A 17,044-nucleotide genomic window follows, 5' to 3' on the forward strand; every position below is an offset into this window, starting at 1 on the left:
CACCAAACTTCCACGACGAAAGGAAAAATATAGCAAGACACATAATAGTAAAGCTCCCAAAAATCCAGGACAGGGAAAAATAATGAAGATGACAAGAGGGAAGAAACAGATAACATTCAAAGGAAAACCAATCAGGCTGACATCAGACTTCTCCGAAGAAACACTACAGGAAAGGAGAGAGTGGAGGGACATAGTCAACAGACTCCAAGAAAACAGATGCCAACCAAGAGTACTCTATCCCGCAAAGCTCTCCTTCCTCTATGAAGAAAGAATAAGGACCTTCCCAGGCAAACAGAAACTCTGGATTTCATTACAACTAAACCCCAACTCCAAAAAATACTACAAGGAGTCCTAAAGCCAGAACCTCAGAGGGACAAATAACAATGAAAGAAGGCCAAAAAAAAAGTTATTAAAAGAATAAATAAATAAAATCAAAGGAAAGACAAACACAATGGCAAATACAGATGTTAACCTATCAATATTAACTCTAAATGTAAATGGACTAAACTCTTCAATAAAAAGACACGGAGTTGCAGGCTGGATTAAGAAACAAAACCCAACCTTTTGCTGTCTCCAGGAAACACATTTAGCTAAAAAAGATAAAAATAGGCTCAAAGTTAAAGGATGGAAAACAATCCTACAAGCAAATGGACCAAAAAAGAAAGCAGGAACAGCTCTACTGATATCAGATAAAACAGATTTCAAGCTCAAAAAGATAAAAAGAGATCTCAACAGTCACTACGTTATGATCAAGGGGACAATAATTCAAGAAGAAATAACACTCATTAACATATATTCACCAAATGAAGGAGCCCCAAAATATATCAGACAACTATTGTCATCTCTGAAAACAGACATCAGAGAAAACATATACGTGGTGGGGGACTTCAACACACCACTATCAACAATGGATAGATCAACAAGACAAAAAATAAGTAAAGACACTAAAGCTCTAAATAAGGATCTAGAGTGCTTGGGCTTAACAGACATCTATAGAACACTAACCCCCAAAAAATCTGAATACACAGTTTTCTCAAGAGCACACGGATAATTCTCCAGGATTGATCACATACTGGGACCCAAGACAAACATCAACAGATTCACCAAGATTGAAATCATACCAACCATCTTTTCTGACCATGAAGGCATCAAACTAGAAATAAACCATAAAAAGAAGGCAAGGAACTATCCTACCTCATGGAGATTAAAAACCACACTAATGGAAGACCACTGGACTAATGAGGAGATCAAAGAAGAAATTAAAAAATTCTTTGAATTGAATGACAAGGAGGACACCAATTTCCTAAATGTATGGGATGCAGCAAAAGCAGTAATAAGAGGAAAATATATAGCAAAAGAGGCTCACATCAAGAAACAAGAAGGAACTCAAAGAAACAACCTAATCTCGAAGCTCAAAGATCTAGAAAAAGAACAATAAAAAACCCAAAATCAGCAGAAGAAAAGAAATAATAAAAACCAAAGCAGAAATAAATGAAATCGAAACTAAAAAAAAAATCCAAAAGATCAATGAAACCAAGAGCTGGTTCTTCGAAAAAATCAAAATAGACAAACCCCTAGCCAGGCTCACAAAAGAAAAAAAAGGGAGAAAGCACAAATAAACAGGATCATAAATGAAAGAGGAGAAATCACAACGGAAAGAGGAGAAATCACAAGAAATCAAAAGAATAATCAGTAACTACTATGAACAGTTATATGGAAACAAGTTCAACAATCTAGAGGAGATGGACAAATTCCTACAACTCTACAATTACCCAAAGCTAGATAAAGAAGAAATAGAACACCTAAACAGACCAATTACAAGCAGCAAAATTGAAATGGTAATCAAAAACCCAAAAAGAAAACCACAGGACCTGATGGATTTACAAATGAATTCTACCAAACATTCAGAGATGAATTAGTGCCTATCCTTCACAAACTCTTCCAAAAAATTGAGAAGGAAGGGATAATACCAAACATGTTCTATGAAGCCCACATTACACCAATACCAAAACTGAACAAGGGCAAAACAAAAAAAGAAAACTACAGGCCAATCTCCTTAATGAACACTAATGCAAAAATCCTCAATAAAATTTTAGCTATCAGAATCCAACAATGTATCCATAAGATAATTCACCACGACCAAGTAGGATTCATTCCAGGGACACAAGGATGGTTCAACATCTGAAAATCAATCAACATTATCCAACACATCAACAAAAAGAAGTATAAAAACCATATGATAATATCAATAGATGCTGAGAAAGCTTTCGACAAAGGGCAACACTCATTCATGATAAAAGTCCTTGAAATTCTTGGGATACAAGGAACATACCTCAACATCATGAAGGCCATCTATGACAAGCCAACAGCCAGTATCATTCTCAATGGTGAAAGCTGAAAGCATTTACATTAAGATCTGGAACAAGACAAGAACGTCCACTCTCACCACTGCTTTTCAATATAATACTGGAAATCCTAGCCAGAGCAATAAGACAAGAGAAAGACATACAAGGAATCCAAATAGGAAAAGAAGAAGTCAAACTATCACTATTTGCAGATGATATGATAATAGACACAGAGAACCCCAAAGACTCCACAGAAAAACTAACTCAACTCATCAATCAATTCAGTAAAGTGGCAGGATACAAAATCAACACGCAAAAGTCAGTAGCCTTCCTATACACAAACAATAAATCTGAAGAAGAAGAAATCAAAAAAACCATCCCTTTTATTATCAAAAAAAATCAAATACTTGGGAATAAATCTAACAAAAGAGGTAAAGGACCTATACAAAGAAAAATATAAAACACTGTTAAAAGAAATAGAAGAACACACAAAGAAATGGAAAGACATCCCCTATTCATGGATTGGAAGAATAAACATTATTAAAATGGCCATCCTACCAAAAGCAATATACAGATTCAATGCTATTCCAATCAAAATTTCAATGTCATTCTTCAAAGAAATAGAACAATTATTGATGAAATTCATATGGAATTGTTAGGGGGAAAAGGCAGTCCCAAAGCAAATTCCATACAGGCTTTGTGGACTCCACCCCCACCCCAGGTCAAAGCCAAAGACACTGGGAACTCCAAATCCCATCACCACCAAAGGGAAGGTGGCTGGGACCTGAGGGTGGGGTTAAGCAGCCAGGTGGATACAAAAGGCAGACACGTGGGCTTTGGGGGGCTCTCCATTTTGGGGCCCTCGGCCAGCTCGCGGCGTCCGTCTAGCTCTGAGAGTGACTTTGGGGTTTCCAGGTCGTCGGATCGGGTAGGACGCATTAAAGACTTTATTTCCCTATTTTCTCCCTGAGTTGTACATTTTCCTTATTTCTTTTTCTCTTGTAAATAAACCTTTTATTAACCCTTTTGCGTGTGTCTGTAGTAGAGTATTCATAAGTCCCTTTAAAGCGCGTGGGTGAGGACCCACAGCCAGGAACCCGTTTAATATCGGGGTTGCTCTATAACAGAATCACAAAAAACCCCAAATAGCCAAAGCTCTCCTGAAAAAAGAAGGGAATGGAGGCATCACACTCCCAGACTTCAAACTATACTACAAAGCCATAATCATCAAAACTGCATGATATTGGAACAAGAACAGACACACAGACCAATGGAATCGAATAGAAAATCCAGAAATAAACCCACAGATTTATGGTCAACTAATCTTTGACAAAGGAGCAAAGAATATGGATTTGAGCAAAGAAAGTTTGTTCAATAAATGGTGCTGGGAAAACTGGGTCGCTACATGCAAAAGAATGAAGCTTGACTACTACCTCACACCATACACAAAAACCAACTCAAAATGGATTAAAGAACTAGACATAAGACCTGAAACCATAAAATACATAGAAGGAAATATAGGCGGAACACTACATGATATGCACATCAAAGACATCTTTACAGACACATCACCCAAAGCAGTGATAGTGAAGGCAAAGATAAACAGCTGGGACTACATCAAATTAAAGAGCTTCTGCACAGCAAAAGAGACAATAACAAAAACAAAGAGAAACCCCACTGACTGGGAGAACATTTTTGCACACAATACTAATGATAAAGAACTGATCACAGAAATCTACAAAGAGCTAATGAGACTCAACAAAAACAAAGAAAATAATCCAGTCAAAAAATGGGCACAAGAGCTAAAAAGAAACTTCTCTGAAGAGTAAATGCAAATGGCCAACAGGCATATGAAATAATGTTCAATAGTAGTTGTAATCAGGGAAATGCAAATCAAAACTACCATGAGATACCATCTTACCCCAGTGAGAATGGCACATATTAAAAAAAACTAGCAACAACAAATGTTGGCGAGGTTGTGGAGAAAAAGGAACTCTTCTGCACTGTTGGTGGGAGTGCAAACTGGTCCAACCACTATGGAGAGCTGTGTGGAGATTTCTGGACCTACTAAACATAGAGCTTCCATATGATCCAGCAATTCCACTCCTAGGTATTTACCCAAAGGACACAGAAACATCAATTCCAAAGAGCACCTGCATGCCTATGTTTATAGAAGCATTATTTACAATAGCTAAGCTTTGGAAACAACCCAAATGCCCCAAAATAAATGACTGTATCAAGAAGATGTGGTCCATATACACCATGGAATATTACTCAGCAATCAAAAAGATAAACACATGCAATTTGCAGCAACATGGATGGAGTTGGAAGGGATCATGCTCAGTGAAATAAGCCAGAAAGAAAAAGAAAAATACCGGATGACCTCACTCATAACAAGAATCTACAAAAATTAAATAAGGGACCAGGAAAATAGAATAACTATAAGAAAGTAAAAATCAAAATCAACAAAGAACTATGAACCAGAGACACTCTATGGGGGGTGCGGGGCAGGGAGGGGAGGGAATGGGGTCAAAATAAGGGGGTCACAATTGTATGGGGAATATAAAAATAATATATATATATATATATATATAAATTTCAGTTTCATCTGGCATTAGGAAAATCTAACATGTTTATTTGCCTGTTTGAAAAAAAAAGTTTATCTTCAAATTGCAGTCCTTTTATTTTGTGATTTAGTAAAGATATCAGTTTGTGGGATTTTTTCCCCTTCTACCAGTCTAATACAAAATCTTATCACACTAAATTTTTTATACAATTCCAATAATAAAACTTCCATCAATTTACCTTAAAAAAAAAAAAAACTATGGCATGTTGAATAGTATCTTTCTCTCCACCAACCAGTGTATAATCTTTGATTTGGGTTGCCAATATTTTTAACTTGTAATGATAAGGAGTATTGTTAAGAACGTGAAATCATTATCCAGTGGCATTTTGTTCAGTATCATTTCATTGCTAGAACCCATAATGACAAAATCCTCCAGCCTTAAGAATAGAATAGAAACAAAGATAGTTTTTTCTTAGTAGGCATTCTACATGGATGACCAAAAAACAGTCACTTTTGTAAAAGGCAGTAATACCTCTCAAAAGACTGGCAGGGGAAGAAGAATAGACAAAAAGGAAACAGGTTTCCATATCTCAACATCCCCTGAATAACAGAGTGGAACATAGTGATTGTGCTGCAGACCCTGTGGCCAGCCATGCAGTCATCCACCATCATCATTAAATGGTAGTCCAATACCAGATGGTATTAACCTTTAAAATGCAGTATATACAGATGTTGATTTATTCTGATGCACACCTGAATCTTATGTAATGTTATAATGCTATGTTATGTCAATTTAAAAATGTTTAAATAGAATAAAATAAAACAGAATAATGTGGACTCTTGAGTTGAGCACTCTCAGACAACATTTATGTTCTAGGCATTATGTGATGACTAAACTTGCAGAACTCTTGCTCCTACTCCTTATCTAGCTTTTTTTCCCCATGTCATTCAGATATATGGGCTAGGAACATGCTTTGCCTATTTAGTATAATTTTGCAGCCTGATTCCTAAATCTATCATCTATGTGTTTTCCCTCATCTCTAGTCACCAGTGGGTCTGTTTTGACCAGCTTGACCCAGTAAGTCACAAAGAGATTGTGGGGGATAAAGGTGTCTATAACCTCAAGTGCTTTGGGTAATTGATAGCCTTGTCTCATTTGCTTCATTGAACTTAAATTATTTTGGCAGAATCCTCTTCATTTTCTCCACTCAGCATGGTGCTTTTGAATTTCACCCCTCACATCTTTTCATCCTATTTCTATTACATATTTTCTGAGATTATAATGCTTATAATCTTGCTTTTTGACAAGGTCACTCTTGAACCATTCCCCATGGAGAGGAGCATGGTCCCAATTTTTAAAAATCCCTCTAGTAAAGGCTATTTGAGAAACCCTTTCAAAAAACTAAGTTTTCCTGCTAAGAATTAATTTCTTCTCCCACTTGAGATGTGAGAACTTTAAATACTATTGATTTTCCTCCCAAATTCAGGACTTCTCCTACATATCTTAAAAATGTTAATTCATTCATCAATTATTCATTATGTGACCACAGGAAAAAAATATATCCCAGAATTAAATTCAGCCTGTTTTCCTTTCTGCCTCAATCTCAATATCTTAATTAGGTTTTCCAGCTTTAGTGAATAAAAATACCAAGATGTCCAGTAAAACTTGATTTGCAAATCAACAGCAAATAAAAGGTAAATATAAATATATCCCATGCAATATTTGGAACATATTGATGTTAACCATTATCTAAAATTCAAATTTAACTGGCCATTCTTAATATTTTAATATTCAATGCTAAATGCTAATATTATTCCAGACTGAGCCCTAATTTACATTTAATCACAGAACAATTTTTGTTTGAACCCTCTTCACCTTCCCTCTAGCCCAGATTTAAAATTCTTCACTGGTCCTTTATGTTTCATCTGAAACTCAAATATAGCAGATATACTTTCACACAAATTGTCCTAAGAACGTAAGTTAAGATAGAAAAGACAAATTCAGTTTGTTCATTTAAAATAACTGAAGTCCTTGAGTACCCGCTTTCGATTCCAACTTGACCTTTCTCTAATTGTGTGTGGTAATAGCAAAAACAGTATAACAGTGAAAAATGAGTAGAGAAAATGTGAAATTGGGAGCAAGGCAGATTCACATTGTACTTTTATGTGTCCTTGACTAGTGTTCTAAGAGACTTGTTGATGGCCTGATTATGGTGAACCCAGATTCAAGGTGAGTTAGGAACATCATCAGAAAAAAACTAGAGCAGGTAAGCCAGTTTAGGCAATCTGGGCATGCTAAATTAACTAATACAATAAACTGCAAAAAGTGGTCCTGAGTTGAGATTGGACAAAGAAGAGTACCACATTGCTTGCAGAATTGTAGAGACTTTCAGAGAAGATAGGGAAGCTTACCTCCACTGGCAGCCTGGATACCCTAGAGGTAAACCTTGGTTGACTTCAAGAAGAAACCAACCTCAAAGTACAGCTGTTGCAGGTGAGGTCTGGTGAGACCATACCATGATCTGCCTCCTGAGATCTGGACAGGATGAATATTGAGAGTTCAATCTGAGATCCACTATGAAAAGTTCCAACAAAGCCAACAGAAATTCTATTTGATTATTCTGCCCTGGGAGATCAAATGAATTGGAGTTTTATGTAGTCTACAAAAGTATATTTGCTGTACTATTTAATCTAATTGAGATAAATGTGGAGAGAATAGCCTCTCAACCATTTTTGGGGGGATTTTTTTTTGTCCTGCTTCTTTATTCTTGGTGTTTTCATATAAAACTGCATCATCTTTAATTTTCATATTTTAAGAACAAATAACAACAAAACACTAGAAAAGAACATTCAAATTCATTATGAATGTGGGGGGCATAGCAGTTGAGAATTACCTATTCTGCCTTAGAAAATACAGCAAACACTAGATATCAGTGAAGGGAACTAGGTGGGCAAAGTCCTTCAGAACTGCTATAGGAAAAAATGGTGACACCAGACAGAGGGCACAGGTCTGTAGGTAGATACTCATAGTCTACTTCTTCCAGGTATGATACAAGGAGGTAGATCTCATCAGGGACAGCACTGGGCTCTCTGCTGTCATTTCATCTTCCTCAATGTCCAAGCCTATTTTGATCATGGGGTAGATATGGTTGGAATAGGTCTGGGGATCCTCAAGTGAGAATTCAGAAGAGAGTAGCATGATTTGAACATAGCACCACCAGCTCCTTGACATCCTTATCATTTTTCACCTCCCTCATCTTCTGTGCAGCATCTCCATTATGGAATGCTCAGGGTTGATCTTCAGTGTTTTATGGCCATTATGTAGCTCATTTTATATTTGTTTCAAAGTGTCTGGACTTTCATGATTTACTCCATGCTTACTGTCCATTTATAGGCACTAGTTGCAATGCTTCAGGATGAAGACTATTGGAGATATCACCTCCTCAGCCTTCTTATTGAATATTTCTTTCATGAACTTGCAAGATCCTCAAACTTGGCCTTGCTCTCCTCCAATTAATTTTTCTCCTCCTCATCCTTAGGTAGATCCTGGCCTTCATTGGTAACTGAGACCAGTCCCTTCCCATCAAACTCCTAGAGTGTTTGCATGCAGTACTCATCAATAGGCTTTGTCATATATACTACCTTGAAACCCCACTTCTACATTTGCTCCACAAAAGTAGAATTGGCAACCTATTCTTTGCTCTCATCAGTGATGTAATAGATGGACTTTGGTTTCCTTTTACATGAGAGACATATTCTGAAAAATCATCTCATCTTCACACTGGGAAGTATGATAGCACAGCAGCTCAGAAAGCCATAATTGATTAGTAGAGTCCTCAAGGATTCTAGGCTTGTGGTTTTTGGAGCATGCCTCATAGGAAACCTTATAGTTCTCCTTGTCTTCTGTCAGCTCAGAGAAGAGCTCAAGTCACTTCGTAATGTTTTTATGAATGAACTTCAGGATTCTGTTCTGCCGGAGTGTTTCTCAAGATATACTCAGCAACAAACCCTCAAAGTCAACTACACCAAGCATGAAATTTAGATACTCTGGTACCAGCTAATCACAATTGTGCCTGATGAACATTCAGAGTTTGATGTCCTTTTATCTTCATATCTTCACAAAGATCAAAGGGATCTTGATGTAGAATGAATAGTAATGCTCTAAGTTCCAACTTGACCTACAGTGAAATGCTTGAATGCCAAATTGTCTTTCCAGTCATTGGTTAGAACTCTACATATTTCTCCTGGGTAATAGCATCAGAATCTCAGACCCAGACTGGCTTAGTATTGCTTAGTTCTTCCTGATGAACATATTTCCCCTTAATCTTCTTGGTTTTCTTTTTTCTTCTTCCTTTTAATCCTTACTGAGCCCACATCTTCAGTTTTGAGCTTTCCCGTATCATTTTAGTTTTCTCTTCTTTCTCACCTTTCTCTTCCTTTGCCTTATCATCACTGATTTCTTTCTTTAATTCCTTCTTTAAAAAAAAAAGTATGATAGGATAACCTATGAACTATAAGCGCTTCTTCACCACTTCCATGACTTGCCTTTCTTCTTTGAACTCTGTCTGGTCATTTAAGGTGGGATCTCACTTTGGTACTCCAGTCAATGGTCTCACCCTGGGCAACATGTACCATGAAGGAATCCCCAGCAGAAGTCTCCCAGGTATGCTGTTCATCATCATTGTGCTTTGTGATAAAAACCACATTCTTTGCCACCAAGCATGTAGAATAAAAGCAAACACAAAATTGCCCAATTATAGATGTCTGAAGTAGACTAATGAACCTCCATCATTGCTTTACAAGACTTTTAAATGGTTCCCAAATTATTTATAAGATCAGCTTTGGTCATGCTAATGACTGTGTACACAAAAATCAGGGTGCATTCCTGGGGGTTGGGGATGACATTCCTCCAATTTTCAGCTTTTTTACTACTGTCCAGCTTAGAAGGGTCTGTCAGGGTGTCATATTGAATCTTGTCCTGGGCATCGGAAATATTACTGATCAACTCCAAACAGGGAGTTCTACAATCTAAGTCAATTCAATTCAATTCTGACACTGACTACCTGGGCATAGCGTTAGATTCCACTGTTCAAAGGCTCAATTCCACAAGACGTCTCCCACCCTACTTCAGATGCCAATTGAAAAGTCCAAGTTGTGCTTCTGACTTCTCAGTTATAAATCTAAGGTTTGCATGACCTTCTCCTCAGGTGATTAATTTGTGAAAGTGGTTCACAGAACTCAGGAAAATGCTTAAATGTATCGGTTTATTAGAAGATATGATAAAGGATACAAATGAATAGCCAGATGAAGAGATAAAGGGCAAAATCTGTGAGGGTACCAAGTGCAAGAGCTTCTGTCCTATAATTAGGATATTAGTCTCCAATGCCGATGTGTTCACCAATCTGAAGCTTCTTGAACCCTTACTTTGGGAATTTTTATAGAGGTTTTATAATATAGGCATGTTTGTTCATTAACTCCATTTTCATTTTTTTTTCCCTTCTCAAGAGATTGGGATGGATTGAAATTCTAGTTCTTATAATCATGGTTTTATCTTTTTGGTGAACAGCCTCCCTCTAGGATCTAGGATCATCTTGAAATCCAAACAAACTCACTTTCTTAGAATAAAAGACATTCTAATCCAGGAAATTTCAAGCATTTGAGGATCCCTTTGTTAGGAACCATGGTCAAAGACCCAGTATTAGGAAGAAAGATGTTTCTAATGCCATTATCACTTAGGAAATTCAAGGACTTCAGGGGCAGAGACCATTAAATGTTTTCTGTAACTTAATAGGTCATTTGTTATATTATTTTGCTATCTTGCTATCTTCATAAAGTTTTTTTATGTGTTTTAATGTCCATTTTACAAACCAGGAAGCAGTAGCTTAGACATATTAAATATGTACCTGTTAGAGTTAACAAATTGTAAATATGGGAACTGATTTCATAGATAGCTTTTACTCTCTTCCTTACTCCATGTTGCTTAGTCCATAGCTGACATGTGGAAATGTTCAAACATATGTTAAACTTGGCCGTCTGCTGAATGGAGCTATTAGTGGAAAGTAGCCCATAAGAGAATTAACCATTCTAACTGAGAATGTGGCACAATGGTAGGATTTTAATGCTTATGTTTTGGCTAAATCAGTGGCTGGTCAAAGCAGAGGGACTAATAAAGAGGCTTGTAAGGAAGCTTAGCCTCCTCTTCATTTGCTTAAACCTTATACTGCTTCAAGTGACACATGCATAACAAATAAATGCCATCATAGAATTAAGTTACCATAAAATATCTGGGACTGTTAAGATCCACTATAAGGGATGTTAATGTTTTGTAACATAAAGTGTTCTGGAAATGTAGCATATTACTAATTGTAACAAGGCATTTATCTGAACTAAATAATGCCAAAATCAGGAAACAAGTCACCATTTTGATAGTTTTCTTCCAAAGTATCAGTCGAGATTTGAATCTACTAGACGACCAATTCAATTGGAAATAAAGCTTTTATACAAAAACAAAAATCCTGGAAAAGCTAATGATACATATTCAGAATCCTGAAGGCAATATTTTTATTTTTATTTTTTTTTTTTTAAAACCACTGTTTTTATTTATTTTTTTCAAGTCTTTTTTTTATATTAATTTTTAAAATTTTTTACATCATTGTCCATTTTTTTTTTTAAATATTAAATTTTATTTTTATATTCCCCCATACAATTGCAAACGCCCCATTCTGACCCCAATCCTTCCCCTCCCGCCCCCCCACCCCCCAAAAAGTGTCTCTGGTTCATAGTTTTTTTGTTGATTTTGATTTTCACTTTCTTATATTCATTTTCCTGGTCCCTTATTTAAGTTTTCTAGATTCCTGCTATGAGTGAGACCATCCGGTATTTTTCTTTTTCTTTTTGGCTTATTTCGCTGAGCATGATCCCTTCCAGTGCCATCCATGTTGCTGCAAACTGCATGTGTTTATCTTTTTTGAATGCTGAGTAATATTCCATGGTATATATGTACCACATCTTCTTGATCCAGTCATCTATTTTTGGGCATTTGGGTTGTTTCCAAAGCTTAGCTATTGTAAACAGTGCTGCTATAAACATAGGAGTGCAGGTGCTCTTTGGAATTGATGTTTCTGTGTCCTTTGGGTAAATACCTAGGAGTGGAATTGCTGGATCATATGGAAGCTCTATGTTTAGTAGGTCCAGAAATCTCCACACAGCTCTCCATAGTGGTTGGACCAGTTTGCACTCCCACCAACAGTGCACAAGAGTTCCTTTTTCTCCACATCCTCGCCAACATTTGTTGTTGCTAGTTTTTTTAATATGTGCCATTCTCACTGGTGTGAGATGGTATCTGATGGTAGTTTTGATTTGCATTTGAAGGCAATATTTTTATTGAAGCTTTCCCTTTGATAGATTCAACAACTATCAAACAGTAAGAACACCAATGGTTTGAAACTAATATTTTGCCAAATTGCAAAGATTTTAATACTTATGCTTTGCATTGCTTTTTCATCTGTACCTCAAAAATCCCTCCCCCCATTTATTCTGAAGTGTTGAGTACACCCTGCAGCAGTTCCATGGGCACCTTTCAGAGCTTTTGTTTATTATCTTTGATTTTAACTGAGTTAGAAGTTGTGATCCCTTGAGTCATTGAGTATCTTCTGGACAACTGAAGAAAAAGGCATTTAAATAACAACTCTGCTGTTCTAATATTGGTTGGCAATTCATGTGAGAATGAAATTATTGTGTTTACTTCTTTATGCAATGAAAACTACTATTGGCAGCATCCAGTCATTAAGAAGGGATATTATGGATGTTTTGAAGTAATTTTCTGTTGCTATTTTTTTTTTGTACCCAGAATTTGTGTACTCAGAACTGTATTAGTGATCTTTCCTCTATAAGACATTAGCATAAGAAAGTTCCAATTTCAATCTGGTAATATGTTTGTCAATAATAAAATTTTCTTAATATAGACCCTTCCAGTAAAATTCCCATCCCTCTCTGAGAAGACTGTTTTAAATTGATTAGCATATTATTAACTCCTTAGCATAATAGATACCATTTGTTGACAAATTCAGAACTCACACATTAAACTCTTGTTAGAAAAGTTAAAGGAGACAAGCTTAATATATGTCAGGTGGGTGATTTAGCTACTTATGTAACTAGAAATGACAAACATTCTCTTTTTCAGGGGTACATGGAGAGAAGCTCTATCTTTCAGGAAAGTAAACACTATGAAATTTTGAACAGCTCATCTCCTAGATGTCGTCTTGAGGACAACCTGGGTATTTTGATATTTCAGTACCCAAGGTGTATGATAGTGGAAATCATTTCTAATGAATCATCACATAACAAAACCCTAGATTTATTGAAATCCTGATTTTACATTGTACATTTATACACATACTGTGGAAAGTACACCTAAGATCATCTTGTTCAATAATTCACAATGCCTCATCAATCAACTAAACAGTCAATGCATTCAACAACTATTTGCTAAAAGACTATTTTAAGCAACTATCTATAATAGCAGATATGGTATGAAGAAAGCACTCCTTGTCCTCATGGATTTGCAATCTATTTGAGTGACATGTACACCCTTAACCACAACTATGTTGTACAGTGGTATCTCAGTGGGTGATGTAAAGAATGTGTTATGAGGCATACTCACAATTTTCCATATTAAAGAAGTTACAGATTATATCAATAAAATTTATTTCAGGACCCATAAAAGATTATCAGAAAGTAGGGATTGCTCTTCAGTGAGTCATTGTTTTCCAAACTTACTCCTTTTGTTTTGCTTTTCATAACTCTTGAAGGACGCATATAAAAGTAGTGGCCCATTTTCCCTTTGTCACATCTCAGACCTCAACAAACTCTCTATGTTGAGAAAACTATTTATTTTATAATTTTTGTGAGATATCTTTTCACTTTCAGGAAGTTATGTAATATCTAGCACTAATATACTGGTACAATTAAGTTTTTATCATTTTCTTATTCTTTTCCACTGACAATGAAAAATTGTTGCTCGTTATTTTTGGTATCCTTTCCAAAGCAGAAGAGAAAAATTCATTGAATATGTTTGAACACCACTTCCACTAACATAGCCCCTCCGACTTCTTATGTATTTAGTCATTTTAATTTCACTTTGTCTCTGTTATCTTTTTACTTCTTGAGGTTTCCATAAATCTTGTAATTTCTAAAATAATTAGGAACTAATTCAAAATGGAATTTCAAGAGAATTACATACATTATCTCATATTTTTATGCTCATTTTGCAAATTGCATATAGCCTAGGCTAAGATACTTGTCCAGAGTCAAACAATTAACAAATTAAGGCACATCAGGGACTGAAGTTTAGTTGTTTGACGTCAGATGTGCCCTTAATCAATACCTAAGTAAAATCTCACTAAAAATACTTGCTTTTTTGGAAACAATCCAAATGCCCCAAAATAGATGGATCAAGTAGATGTGGTATATATACACTGTGGAATATTGCTCAGCAATCAAAAAAGATAAAGTTATGCCATTTGCAGCAACATGGATGGAGCTGGAAAGGATCATGCTCAGCAAAATAAGCCAGAAAGAAAAAGAAAAATACCGGATGGTCTCACTCATAGCAGGAGTTAGAAAACCTAAATAAGGGGCCAGGAAAAAGAGTAACTATAATAAAGAAAAAAATCAAAATCAACAAGCAACTATAAACCAGAGACACACTACGGGGGGATGGGGGACACAGGGAGAGGAGGGATTGGGGTCAAAATAAGGGGGTGCAATTGTGTGGGGAATATAACCAAGATGAAAATGCATACATTATCCAAAAATGAAAAATGATGTAATAAATATATTTTAAAAATTAAAAAATTAAAAATAAATACCAATCCAAATACTAAAAAAAAAAACAAAAAAAAAAAAACTTGCTTAACTTATACTGTTCTCTAGTTTGCTTGTGCTCCTCTATTTCCCAGTGAATATTCAAAATTAACATCATTCCCCTTCATCCTACCGTTTCAATCTAGCCCTTTCTTTGTTATCAAATAACTTTCTCTTATATATTATAAATAAAATAGAGCTATTATCTGTGAACTACTTTCCACGCTTTTCCAGTCTTCAAAGTTAGACTTCTGTGCAAATTACTCATGTTTTACCATCACAACTATTTCTAGAAAAAGACCAAGACTGACTCTCCACTGATGGATTAATATCCAGTCATTTCCTTCAGGCCCCACTATATCATTACGTCCCTCTCAGCTAAATGTTCAGACTTCTCCTTGTAGGGAATCCTCTCTAATACATTTTATAGTGCCAATATTACCTTAATACTAAACCAGACAAATACAGCTCAAGCAACAGAAATTTTGCAACAGTATCTACTTCTACTATTCCTAAAGATAAATTAGAACCTCCCCATCTACAATTTCTTCTTTAAAATATATTCCCTGAAGAAATTATTCATTCATTTTTCTTTGATTTCTACTTTCTTAAAAATATTCTCTTCTTACAATTGTCATTAAAATTTAATTTGCTCAGCTGCCAACCTAATGGAAGTGATTTTTTTTAGAGTGGCACGTAAGCAGCTGCTAATCAATTGTTTATCCCACTTGTAGAACCCTCTCATCCTCAGCCTTTGTAGCAAGACTCCTTCATGTAACAGCTCACCCCAGCTTCTGCCACCTCTTTGCATTCTCCTCTGTTTTTATTCTATATATTTTTCTTATGTGATCATATACTCTCCCATGATTCTACCACTGATATGTTAATAACCCTCAAATAAATACCTTCAGATTCTCTCTTTTCTCCTGAGCTCTAGACCCACATCTCCAGCTACCTATTAAATAGTGCTGTTTGAATATTTCATGTCATTTCGACTTTTAAAAGCTCCAAACTAAATACATCTTTCCACCCACATTGCAAATCTATTATTCCCTATCTTAGTTGTGGCCAATATGTTCTTATTTCTCAAGACAGAATCTCTGGAATTAATTTTTTATTTGTCCATTCTGGCTGAACTGTAACTTCCCATTTCACAACCCCCTCTCTCATGCTTTGAAATTTGGAAACTCCTATTTTACCTAAAAATTAAAGTATGATCTCCTATGTTACATTTTCCAATGCTTTATAAAAATAAGTGGTTCTATATTTAGCATTTTCTCAGAACTCCAACATGTAATTTGCAATTTATATTGTTTGAATATAGTTATGTGTCTAGTTTTCTCCACTGGGTTGAGGGTCATCAACATATCAGTGGTAGAATCATGGGAAAGTATCTGATCAAAGTTTCTTCTCAAGGGAATTAACCTTGTTTAGTTCACTTGTTATCCCCAACTCTGGCACATAGGAGATGCTCCATAGTATTTTTCAGTTAAATAGAGTAAGCTAATGTTCTTCTGCTTATGTATCTCATTATGGATACATAATGTTCCCAAATCTCTTACTACAAGTAATTTCATTTGCATTCACTTCCCTATAAGTTAATATAACTTTTCAGATAGTATTTCAGAAATCTTTGGTGGTTTTCCTTTGCCTTCAAAATAAGATCCAAAGTACCTCCCTGGTGGTGCAGGTGGTTGAGCGCAGCACTGTGAAGCTGTCTGCAGCCTCTGTAGTGCCGGTTCGATCCCTGCCAGCCTCGGAGCAACCCACATGGTGAGCAGACCTCTCCTGTCTCACCCGCTGCTCCCTTCAGTAGTGTATTTCGGTCCTTCTGCCTGTTCTGTTTCCTGCTCTGTCTCTAATGAATCCTCTCACCCTCCCTCTCATCTGGCTTGTACCCCGGTTCTTGTATAAATAAAATAAATCTTTAAAAAAAAAACCCTAAAAAACCTAAGATCCAAAATCCCTAGCATGTCATAGAATAATCATCATTATCTCACACCACTTCACAGTCACATCTCCTACTCCTCCTCAGCCCTAAATTCAATACCTGTCCTTTCGATGCTATCCCCTTTTGTGTCTCTGAATATTGCTTATCTTTTTTTTTACATATTTGGTGCCTACTCCCCATACTGGAACCTCCTCACAGTCAGGCTACAGGTGCTCTCCACCAAGCAAACTTTCTCATGATCCTTAATAGAAAACCTGAGTTCATCCATTTCGCATCCTTTGCACATTCTACACCTTTTGCTCTGCTGTTTATGATATT

The 17,044-nt window shown here is 36.1% G+C and overlaps 1 pseudogene; it reads right to left on the reverse strand.

The window, feature by feature from the left end:
* Positions 1–7,841: 7,841 nt before the first annotated feature.
* On the reverse strand, positions 7,842–16,994 carry LOC119258633 (heat shock protein HSP 90-beta-like; annotated as a pseudogene).
* Positions 16,995–17,044: the final 50 nt, after the last annotated feature.

The sequence above is a fragment of the Talpa occidentalis genome, unplaced genomic scaffold (genome assembly GCF_014898055.3).
Source record: "Talpa occidentalis isolate TD23 unplaced genomic scaffold, MPIMG_talOcc4v2.1 talOcc4.5, whole genome shotgun sequence".
NCBI classification, from domain to species: Eukaryota; Metazoa; Chordata; class Mammalia; order Eulipotyphla; family Talpidae; genus Talpa; species Talpa occidentalis.